Source organism: Phyllostomus discolor, chromosome 1 (assembly GCF_004126475.2).
Source record: "Phyllostomus discolor isolate MPI-MPIP mPhyDis1 chromosome 1, mPhyDis1.pri.v3, whole genome shotgun sequence".
Taxonomy (NCBI): Eukaryota; Metazoa; Chordata; class Mammalia; order Chiroptera; family Phyllostomidae; genus Phyllostomus; species Phyllostomus discolor.
Window position 1 is genome coordinate 172329938 of NC_040903.2, and position 12519 is coordinate 172342456.

The 12519-nt window shown below is 40.8% G+C and overlaps 1 protein-coding gene across 4 annotated transcripts in view; it reads left to right on the forward strand.

Moving 5' to 3' along the window:
- The window catches only part of TLN2 (talin 2), a 414657-nt gene that overhangs the window by 193078 nt on the left and 209060 nt on the right, over positions 1-12519 (forward strand). The window lies entirely within an intron of this gene.

The following is a 12519-nucleotide window of genomic DNA, read 5'->3' on the forward strand; positions in this document are numbered from 1 at the left end:
TTAATACCATTGGGGTCCTTCTAGTTTTCCCCTGTTGGAGCCACCATGCCCCAAACAGCTCTCTTACTCTTCTCCCACATAATGACTCTGAGGCTGAATTTTTCTGGAAACGAAGGCTAGATGCAAGAAGGAGGGAGTGTGATTATATATTATGATCACATTTATATTCTATATTCCAATTAAAAATAGGATGATATTAAAATATTTTAAAGCCTTTTTCACATAATTTGAGACAATACAATCAAATTTGAGAAAAAAAAACTAAAACTGTAAAACTGATAAGGTGGGGGAATTGAAAACTGACTTTATACTATTGACCTGTGGCAGTGCCATGCCATCAGGCAAAGAGAAACACCTGTCTTCTAGGCTCAGGCGTGAATGATGGGGTCGCCAGCTGTGCCAGAGCCTCAGGAGTGCGCTGTGCCTGGAGACACTTGGAGGCATCTACCTCCCTCAGTACATGGCGAGTCCCTGGAGGGCAAGGGACTGTGCCTGACTTATTACTGTGTCACCATAGCCTGGCATATGAAGTGACTGGTGAACATTTGTGACTTTATTTGACCACATTCCACTAGAGGGTTATCCAGTCTTTTTCTGAAGGCCTTTCCTTATTTCCTAATGCCCTTGTCTCTTTTCCTTCAGTTTTGCTGGACACTCATTTCTCTTCTTCCTGCAGGAAGCCTTCCAGGCCCTCACTAACCAGAGGGATCATTCTTGAGTTTCTGAAGGCTCTGGAGAGTTTTACAACCTCGTAGTTAAACAGCAGCTTTGGATTCCCAGTTCTACCACTTACTGACAACTTGGTCAGGAACAATGTGCTGAACTTTTCCCAGTCGGTTTAATCATCCATCAAATGGAGATAAGCAGCGCCTACCTCGCATGATTTGGGGAGGGTTGCATGTGGTGGCGTTCGGAAGGCCTTGGCACAGTGGCTGTCCCTAGTCTCTGCAGAGATGTCGGCTATGAAGGACTGTTGATCTGGCACTGTGTTGTGCTCTATTCCACAGTATGTGGGCCCTTTTCCCAATGTGATGCTAAACTCCAGGTTGGGGTAGAGATCTTGCTTCTCTTCCTCGTTTGTGTCTAAACCACCACCCACACTGGTCCACCTGTCCTCCTCCTGCATAGCCCAGCACTGTGCAACCTGTAGGTGCTGAATGTCCGTTGACTTGTCATCGTACAGTCTTCCAGCTCTCTGAGACCTGTCTACAGTGACCGAATCTGGCTGGTAGAGCAGTTTCCTTTCCTTGTGTCAGAGTGCGGGGAGATGCTGATTAGTTTCCCCAGCCTTTCTTCTCTTTTTGATTATGAATCAGTATTCTGTGTGACATGGCCGATGTCACAGTCTGCTTCTGCTCGGAGGTGTTGTTTTCCATGCTTTCTCCTCAGTGCAAGCCCTGCCCTCCGTCCCTACTGGATTCTTAGGCAGGCTCCCTTTAGACAAAGAAGTGTCTGTACAAATTCCCTTTCTTTTTACGTTTGAGAATGATGGCAATGAATGCCAAGAAGTTCTTAAAACACGGCCCACTGCTGATCTGGTTATCAGCCAGCCCTGGGTCTTTATGGTCAGGCCTTCTAGTAACTGAATTGGGTTTTGTGAAACCACAGCAGCAAAGCATGAGATTCAGTGGATAATGAGTCTGCCTGCTTTTGAGACTCCTCCACTTTCTTTGCACCAGGAAAACACTTTGTTAAATAAGCTGTGTTCTTTGAAATGTCTTCTCACTGTTTAAAACTGACTTTTGTACTTGATAGGTGACATCCACTGGATTGGCTTAACTGATATCCAGTCTGTCATTGCTGTGATGATTTTGTGTTATGTAGAAATGTGACATGGTATTCTCCCCTTCTCAGTGGGGGCTACGTTCCAAGACCCCCCTGTGGATGCCTGAAACTGCAGCTCGTACCAGACCCTGTATATACTAAGTTTTTTCCTATACGTGCATATGTACCTTTGATAAAGTTTAATTTATAAATTAGGCACAGTAAGAGATTAACAACTATCTGATCACCAAGACGGCTACTAAGTGACTAATGGGTGGGTAGCACATACAGTGTGGATATGCTGGACAAAGGGATGTCCAGGGTAGGGTGGAGCTGGAAGGTGTGAGATTTCATCACATTATTCGGGGCAGTGTGAAATTTAAAATGTACAAATTGTTTATATCTGGAATTTTCCATGTAATTTTTTCAGATCTCAGGTGACTGCAGGTAACTGAAACCATGGAAAACGAAACTGCAGATGAGGGGGACCGCTGTGTTGTAAGGATTCAGCATCTGCTCTGATGCATTAGTGTAAAACGATATTCCAGGCTTTATTACCTAATCTTTTTCTTGAAGATATGAAATTAGTTGTCTGAGTTAGAGCTGGAAAGAGATATTAGGGGTCATTCACAGCTTTTTAAGAGCAGTAACCAGAGCTCAGGCATGAGTAGGTGGTAACAGGGGATATGGTGGTAGTCAAAAGCTCAAGCTTGGGGCTCAGATGTCCGTGTTCAAGTCCTGGCTCTGCCACTCATTAGCTCTGTGACGACTGGTAATTCGTTGTCTCTGTCCCTCAGTTTACTCACCAATCAAATAGGTGTAATAGTTTTGTTTTAGTACTTACCTTCATTGGGTTTTTATAGGGTATTCACAACATGGAATACATAGAATCAAGCACATGGTGAACACATAATAAATGTATGCTGCTGTTCTTATTAATGTACTTCGCTGCTTTTAATTATGATCTGTGTTACAGGGATAGGGCGGAAATTAAAATCCGCCTTCACAGTGATCGAGAATGGTCCACGTAAGCTCTAGTTCCTTCAAAGTCGGCGGTGCTGTGTGTACAGTGTGTTGCACAGCCAGTGGGTCCTGTGTCCCACGAAACTACAAACAGCTGATGGGGGGGGATTGGAACTCACACACACTGTCGGTAGGAATGTAAAGTTGTATAACCCATTTGGTGGTTTCTTCAGCTTTTCATGTCCTTTGCTTTTATTTTTAAAATCTCTTTTGACTCACATAAATTTTATTATGGGGTGTATGTGTGTGTGTGTATATATAATGAGATATGATCTAACTTAACTTTTGCAGATAAACAATTTTCCCAGCACCACTCTTTGAATAAACATGACATCTATCATCTGTCCCAGCCATTGTACTCCTCACCATTCTACTCCTCAGTGTCTACCCAAGATATGTCAGTTATGTCCTTACGAAGACTTGTACGTGGATGTCAAAGGCAGGACAGGGGATACAATGCACTGGATACTGTGAGCTTTATTTATAATAGCCCCTAACTGGAAACTACTCACATGCCCATGTGCACGGGAAAGGATCACTAAGTTGTGCCATATCCATCCACGGAAGAGAACTCAGCAATAAAAAGAAATGAACTGTAGGTGTATGCAGCAACATGGGTGACTCTCGAGATAATTATGCTAAGTGAACAAAGCCAGTAAAACAAATACATGCTACAGGATTCCTTCTGTGTAAAATTTTAGAAAATATGAACTAATGTGTAGTGACAGAAAACAGATCCTGGTAGCCTGAGGAGAGTGGAAAGAGAGAGTTGGGAGGAAGGGTTTATCAAAGGAAAAGGGTACAGGAAAGTAATGTAATGGATATGTTTATTATCTTTTTTTTTAATTCTATATTCTGATTTTTTTGGCCTAATTCCAGTGTTTTTTTAAAGATTTTATTTATTTATTTTTAGAGAGGGAAGGGAGGGAGAGAGAGAGAGAGAGAGAAACATCAGTGTGCGGTTGCTGGGGGTCATGGCCTGCAACCCAGGCATGTTCCCTGACTGGGAATCGAACCTGCGACACTTTGGTTCGCAGCCTGCGCTCAATCCATTGACCTACGCCAGCCAGGGCTGATATGTTTATTATCTTGATTTCATGGTTTTTTCACAGGTATATACATACATAATAGTTAATTGTATATTGTATGTAATGATGTGTCATTTATGCCTTCATAATACTGTTTTAAAAAACCAGACCTACTGTGTTTAAAAAATACATTCGCTCCAATGCTATCTAGCATGATATTCACCAGCTAGATTAAATGAACACTTGCTAAATTGTTTGTTAGCTGTTTTGTTTTCTATTGCAATTTGCAGTGCTTTATTAGAATTTTTGGAACAATATGCCCATGAAAATTTGAATGACTTTTCTGTGTTGCGATCAAGGCTTTTGTGACAGGTAGAAACATTTGCATTATTATACTGACCTTTTAATTAGCTATTGACAATGCTGAAAGATTCTAAATATTTTTGTACAGACTTATCATTTTCCTGCTTAGAAATCCATTAGCCTCTTTTTCTAGTGGTCTCATGTTCTTCCCGTTTTCTTCTCTGCACTGTACCACTCCACCACCATTCTTCTCAAAAGGACATTTCCTCCTCCATTGTAAAGTGAATGCAAAGGAAGCCACCTGATTTGACAAACCAGGCTTAAAACCAGTTTGCTAAAATTAGTTTAATTAGTCTTGTAATTAGTTTGTCAACAAAAGTCAGTTAAAGCTGAGGATCATAAAAAGTTTTAACCTGAAACGTACACTTAAATTTTGACCTAAAATAAGTTAACATCATTAAAATATCCTTACTACCCAAAGCAATCTGTGCATTTACCACAATTACTATTAAAATACCAATAACATATTTCAAAAATCTAGAACAAATCTTTCAAAAATGTATATGGAACCTAAAAAGTTCCCGAATAACCTAAGCAGTCTTGAGAAGGAAGAAAGTTGGAGGGATCACAATACTTGATACCAAACTGTACGGCAAGTCCACTGCCGTAAAAAAAAAAAGTCTGGTGCTGGCATGAGAACAGACACACACATAGATCAGTGGAACAGAAGAGAGAGGCCAGAAATAAACCCATGTCTCTGTGGTCAATTAACACATGACAAAGGGGGCACGAGCATATAGTGGAGTAAAGACAGTCTCTCCAATAAATGGTGTTGGGGAAACAGGAGGGGTGCATGGGGAAAATGAAACTAGGCCATCAACTTACACCAGAATAAAGTCAAAATTGGTAAAAGACATAATTATAAGTCATGATACCATAAAAGTCTTAGTGGAAAACATAAGCAGTAGAATTTCAGATATCTCACATAGGACGATATATCTTTTAGTGCAAGGGAAACAAAGAAAAAAATAAACAAATGGGACTACATCAAATTTAAAAGCTTCTGCACAGCTAAAGAAACCATCAGCAAAATGAAAAGAGAACTGACTGTATGGGAAAACATATTTGCCAATGATACATCAGACAAGAGTGTAATCTCCAAATGTGCAAAGAACTCACATGACTCAACACCAAGAAGATAAATAATCAAATTAAAAAAGGGCAAAGGACCTGAATAGATACTTTTTCAAGGTGGACATGCCCCATAGACAATATGAAAATATGATCACTTGTCATCAGAGATATATATTAAAACCACAGTAAGATATTACCTCATGCCTGTCAGAATGGCCATCATTAATAAATCAACAAACAACAAGTGCTGGTGAGGATGTGGAGAAAAGGCAACCCTAGTGCACTGTTGGTGGGAATGCTGATTAGTGCAGCCACTGTGGAAAACAGCATGGAATTTCCTCAAAAAATTAAAAATGGAACTGCCATTTGACCCAGCAATTCCACTGCTGCATTTCCAGCAGTGGAATATAGCCTAAAAAACCCTAAACACCAATTCAAAAGAGCTTATGCACCCCTATTTTCATAGCAGTGCAATTTACAATAGCCAAGTGCTAGAAACAGCCTAAGTGCCCATAAGTAGATGAGTGGACTAAAAACTGTGGTACATTTACACAATGGAATACAACACAACAGAAAGAAAGAAGGGATTCCTACCTTTTGCAACAGCATGGATGGAACTGGAGGATATTATGCTTGGTGAAATAAGCCAGGCAGTGAAAGACAAATACAATACAGTCTCACTTGTAAGAGGAATCTAATGAGCAAAACAAACTAATGAGCAAACTAGAACTAGAGACATGGAAACATGGAATAGACTGACAGGTGCCAGAGGGGACGGGGGAGAAGGATAATAGTGGACAGAAGGGAAAGGGTCAAAGAACATGTTGGAGTGACCCACGGACATGGACAACGGTGTGGGGACTGACTCTGAGCGGGGTGTGGGCTGGGTGGAGGAGGGCAAAGGGGGGAAAACTGGGACAGCTGTAATTGAATAGCAACAGCAGTAACAATATACATATTAAGAGAACATATAGACTAGTAGGCATACCATGCAGTGGTGGGTATAGCCTACCCACTGAAGAGTTGCTTTTAACTTGTCAGGTTAAGAAGTTGACTATGAGACTACCTACTGTATGTGCACATTGTATGAAATCAAAGTACAGCAAACTACAAATCATTATAAAGCCAGAGAGCCAGAATTTAAAGACAATAAAATTCAGGTGAAAGTATTGAGAAGTACAGATTAGCAGTTATAGAATAGTCACTGGGATGTGAAGTATGGCATAGGGAATATAGTCAATAATATTGTAATAACTATGTGTGGTGTCAAATGGGTACTGGAAATACTGGCCGGCAAGGGGCACTTTGTAAAGTATGTGATTAACTAATGTGCTGTACAATGGAAACTAATACAAAATAATATTGAATGCAAACAAATATATACTTTTTACTATCAAATGCTTTCTCGTTATTATCCTGGTATGTTTTGTCTTTTTTAATTTGTTAATTACATTTAAGGATTTTTTATTATTAAAGTCATCCTCCTTGGGTCAGGTAGACCCTACTTGATTATGCTGTATAATATTTTACATATGCTGTTGAATTCAGTTTGCAGAAGACATCTTGCTTAGGATTTTTGCATCTGTGTTCATGAGTGAAATAGGCCAGTAATAATTACTTTCACAGAAAATATTAATCTGATTTTGAAATGAGAATATGTCATCATTATAAAATATTATGAGGAATGTTTCTGCGTATTATCCTTTTACTGTTAGGATGAGTTTGTGCAATTGGGAGGATCAATTTCCTGACAGTTTTGTGGAATTTTCCTGTAAAATCACCTGGGCCTACTGCTTTTATTGTGGGGGATTTCTTAACTATCGTATAGACTTCTTTCATAAATTTATATTAATAAGTGTACAATTTTGAAAAACTTTTATTGATGTTTAGGTGGATATTTTGTCTTTCATGTGCAGTTTGTTATTTTGTGTTCTCATGAAAAAAGCAGCGATAAATGTCCTCAAACGTACATACTTACTTCTTATTATTTCCTCTCAGTAGAGTTCTGGAAAGGAAATCTAAAGAGTGTGACCATATTTAAGACTTTTAAACAATATTGCCATGTTGACTGCCCAAAAAGCCTGTAGCCCCTGTGGAGGGGGGTGTCTGTTTCCCTGTGCTTCTCGCCGACACAGTGAGCACGGGGTCCCTGCTGTCAGGACAGAGAATGAATGACTCATTTGGGTTTGTATTTTAAAACTGTTATTAAGGATTAATTTTATTTTCCCTTTTTATTTTCTTGCTATTTGTATTCTTTTGTGAAAATGTGTTGTTATTCTTTAGCCACTTTGCATTAGGATATTTTAGTGTTTGCTGTTTTTAGCTATAGCTAGTATCTCTCTGATAGTAACTTTTGTCATATGCTGCAGACATATTTTCAGAGTTCATCGCTTATCTTCTGGCTTAACAATATTTTTATTTTTACACCATAAAATCTCTTGGTGACTTCAGTTCTTGCATTGTTTCTACTCAGAAAAACCTTTCACAACCTGACTCAGGTAAATTGCGTAAATCTTACTGTTTTATGCTTTTATTTAAAAAAATTTTAATTTATGTACATTTTATTGTGATATATAAGGTTAAGTATGAACTAACTTAATATTTTCTCAGACAAGCAATTTCCCTAGCACCACTTTTTAAATATTCTTCCATCTCCCTGTGGAGTTTTGGTGGAGTCTCGGTGGGGTCTCGGTGGGGTCTTGGTGACATAGGGATGTTGTGTGTGTTAGACATCATGTCTGTTTCCTTCATCTGCTGTCCTTACTGGCAGGAGGGTGTAATCATTGGAGCTTTATTGTTAGTTTTGTTGTCTGATGAGCAAGTTTCCACTTCTTCAGCATTTTCTTTACCACTTTCAGTGTATTTTCCTCTGCGATACCTGTTTCTACATGGGGTACATGCCAGGCTTCCAGGGATGTTGTGAGCTGCTCCCCAGTCCTTCACCTTCTTGGGTAATTTCACTGGGAGTCTCGTTTGAGTTCAGGGGCCTTGCTGCCTCCCCTGAACATGTGTCTCTTTCATCCCTAACATGATGGTGCTCAACCTTTACTAAAAAAAGGTGCTTTTGCCATTGCTTCTTGATCTAGTCTGAGTTGTTTCATTAATCTCTTATTTTTTTCCAGAGGGCACTTGATGAATAATAATTACTTTTTCAGAAGAGCGGTGCAGAGATGCCATGTTCCGGTGGCCTGGGTGGTTCTCGCCATCTGGGCCGGCTGCAGCAGAGCAGGGCTGTCCCCGGAATGTGCATCTTTAAGCGTGGTTTCTCACTGCTCAGCAAAGCAGCCATTGCATGTCCCTGTTGGCATTTGGAGTTGGGTGCAAGGCTTCCTGAGGCTCAGATTGTTTGGACTGTCAGTTTATAAATCAGTGCACAGGCATTATCAGGAGCAGGGTCAGCTGCTTCATTTTCAGCCTGTCAGCTTTCTGCGTTTGGAGAAAATTGTACAGCAGCTGGAAATGTGTCTGAGCAGAAAGCAGAAGTTAGCTGGCCAAGTCCATTTGTCACCTCTGTGTGAAGGGTTAGCCCAGAGGGCCTGCCTGATGATGAGCATGGTAACTCGCAGCCTGTCCTTGACATGTTTTCCCTCTGGAACCATCCTCTGAACTCCTTTGGGTGATCATCTCCTGGTCTTGGCTTCTCAGTCTGCCCTGTCCCCTGGCTGAGTGACATTGACATTTCACCTCCCTGATCTAATGTGCAGAGGTCCTCACTTATCATCAACTTCACATTTATAAAGAACTGTAAGCACACCTGAAGAAAGAAGAAATACAAATATAGCAGAAGCAGGGGGATGCACTGGTCACTCTCCCCGCTTCGGTGTACCTCTGTAAGCAGCCCTGTGCGGCTGTCACACCGGCACCAGAGAGGCCACCTGACGTGGCCCAGCTGTTACCTTGCACCTCTGACTGCTGAACCTCCTGCTCTTCACTGTGTCTGTCACACCGAATGGCTCCCTGTTGGGGTTTCTGTTCATTCTGGTTTCTGGAACTTCTAAATGAAATGTGTAGAGCAGGAGAAAGATTTTAGTGCCGAAGATGTAAAGGAAAGGAGTTTGTATCTTCTATTAGAAAAAACATACTCTGTGGCATTTAAAGATGGGACAAAGGGCAGAGTTTATATTCTTCTAGATGAAAAGTCCTTTCTGAGAAAAAAGAATCTTAAAGGAGGTCAGTTTCCCCAAGCTGATTCATCTCTCTTGTGATGCTTCAGATGCACATTTTGCTTCTTCAGTAACAACGAGATGTTTCATAGTCGCCCAAGACCTTGGGAAACATTTTTACAGAATTACATTTAATTTTAAGCTTCACTTGAAAGTTTTCTTCTATTCCTTCATCCACATTTTTTTTAAATACTCTGATAGGACTATGTCCAAGTTCACTGACTACGTTACGGTGCAGAAGTTGAGAATTTGTTTCACTTTTCTCTTCCCACTCCTCACTCTTCCTCACTGCCCCTGTGATAGAGAGAGGCAGGCCAGTGGACACAGGCACCTGTCACTGTGAGTTGATGACCAAAGCTGTGGACCCCTAATGCTGACAGAAGACGAAGTAGGAGCTCCAGGTCAGAGGGCATGGATGCAACCATTGTGAACTGGTTGTGTGTTAGAATGCTCCTGTGTGTGCCGTGGGGAGGTTCTCAGTGAGGCATAGACTTCCACTGAAGCCCGGTGTGCTGGGTCACGCGCTGCGTGTCAGGACTAATGTGTAGGGGGGGAGGGGGGGCTGTGCCTCTGTCCTCGCATGGGAGGGACGAGCAGAAGGCAGACTGGGTGAGTTACACATTCAACAGTGTCCTTGCTAACATGTTTCATTATTATGAAGGTGGTCGTTCCTCAAACCTGGAGTACTTGCATGTATGGAAGGGTTTTCTAAAGGTTTCTGGTTTGTTTCTCCTGATGCATTAGTTTTTATTTTTATTTTAAAATTTGTTTATTTTTAAATTTAATCTTTGTTGTATTTTTTTCATTACCATTTAGTCCCTGTATACACCCCTCCCCATAGCAATCACCACATTGTTGTCCATGTCCATGAGTTCACTGCATTAGTTTTTAGAGTGAAGTATTATGCTGAAGATGTTGAAACCCTTTCCCAGCTTTATTTGTTTGGAAGCAAAACTTTAGTTGGAAAACAAGTTTTGTGAAAATGGCTCCTTTTCTGGCAAGCCTTAACCCTACAACTTAAATGCATGGTGTACAAACTAGTTTATAGGATTGAACAGTTGTTTTTTTAATTTTTGCCAAATATCTCAGGAAAGCAAATTAGCATTTCTAGCTGCGGCCTATTCTATGCCATGTTTTATGTTTTCAGTTTGATTAGGTTATTTTGCCTAAATGCTGAAATGTTTACTTTTTAGCAGAGCATAGCAATGGTTAAAAATGTGCTATGTGTTGTCTTTAAATCTTTCTTGCGTTGGTGTAAGGACGTAGCCTTGTGTCTTTTGCCTGGAAAATGCCATTTAATGTTTATGTTTGGCTCTGATAACACAGCTCTATTCCTTCAGAGAAGTGGGAAAGCTGTTGGTGTGGGCTTACTCATAACTGTGGCTTTTCTGAGTTCATCTTCAATCTATCTCTTTACATGAAGTCACTCACATACCTCATTATCCTGTTATGATGGCTGTGTATAGAATATTCTGTATTTTCCTGTTTCTACAGGAAGTGTTTTTATATCAAGGTAAGTCTTGCCAGAAGAGTTAAATTTGACTCTTCATTAATAACCGTAGTGGGTTGACTCATGTCCCTTCCAAATTCATGTCTACCTGAAACCACAGAATGTGACCTTATTTGGAAATAGTCTTTGCAGAGGCAATTACTTAAAGATGGAGATGAGATCATACTAGATTAATCCAATGCCTGGTGTCCTTATAAGATGAGGAAAGGACACACAGAGGCACACAAGGAAGAGAGCCCCGTGAAGACAGAGCCCCCAGAAAGCTCAGGGAGACAAGGAACAATTCTTCATGGGGAGGGTGACCCATTAGCAACTCTTGATTCCAGACTTCTGGCTTCTGTAGCTGTGGGAGAATAAATTTCTACTGTTTTAAGGTGCCCATTATATGGTAGTATTTTATGACAGTGTTGGGGAACTAATGTAACAACCAATACAAAAGGGCAGAAATTTAAGGTGAGCCTCTTACTGACCTTCAGCTTGAGGTGCTCTGAGCTTAGCAAGGTTTTAAACTGCTGTTTTATAATCAGTGTAGTAAAATGTTCCATGTGCAAGAAACTCCTATGTTGGTGCACCTTCCATTTTAATTTGGTCAATGTATTGTAAAAGGCAATTTACCAGAATCTGGCACCACTCAGGACCAGGAGCTTTCGTGGTCTTTTTAATCTTCACCTTTTGGGAGTAGTCTGTGGGGCCAGATGCCTGTTGCCTTTGTTGTTTCATCAAAGTGAATTTTCAGGTTCTTGAAAGCTGCTTCGTATAGCATCTTGGGATTAAGGAATTGATTGTGTATCTTAAGCATTTGTTTGCTCACGTTGTCAGTACTCAAGGACTCGGGTTAGTGTGTCAACAAACAAGTTGGAAACCTGAGAAGGACACAGGACAGTGCCGCGCAGGAGTGCCCTGGTGAGTGTGCAGTGGGAGACGCAGCATTTGCAGCACAGCGTGCTGCCCCGCTGCCATCAGGATGAGGGGAAAGGAAAGTCAGCACACAGTTGCTGAAAGCAAGGAAAACAGTCTCCTTAAATGACTCTCTTAAAACAAAGGTCAATAAAGGCAAAATTGCAGTATGTTGGTAACATTAATTCAACTTCCCTGTGTACCCCCAGCCCTGTGCAATAGCCCCCCTTATCCACAGCTTTGCTTGTGTGTGGTTTCAGTTACCCTCGGACTGAAAATATTAAATGGAAACTTCCAGAAATAAACAGTAAGTTTTAAATTGCACACTGTTCTGAGCAGTGTGATGAAATTTCTCATCACAATCCCTCTCCCTCCTACTCAGGATATAAGTCATCCCTTTTTCTCCTGTCTCCACACTGCATACGCTACCTGCCCGTTAGTTCCTCAGTAGCTGCCTTGGTTGTCAGATCAGCTACATGAGAGAGGGAGCATTCACATCACTTTTATTACAGTCTAGTTACAACCATTCCATTTTACTGTTAGTTGTTATTCATCTTACTGTGCCTCATTTATAAACTAAACTTTATCATAGGCATGTATAGGGAAAAAAGCATAGTGTATGTAGAGTTTGGTACAATCTAGTTTCAGAAATTCATTGGGAGTCTTGGAACGTATCCCTGTGGATAAGGGGAGACTG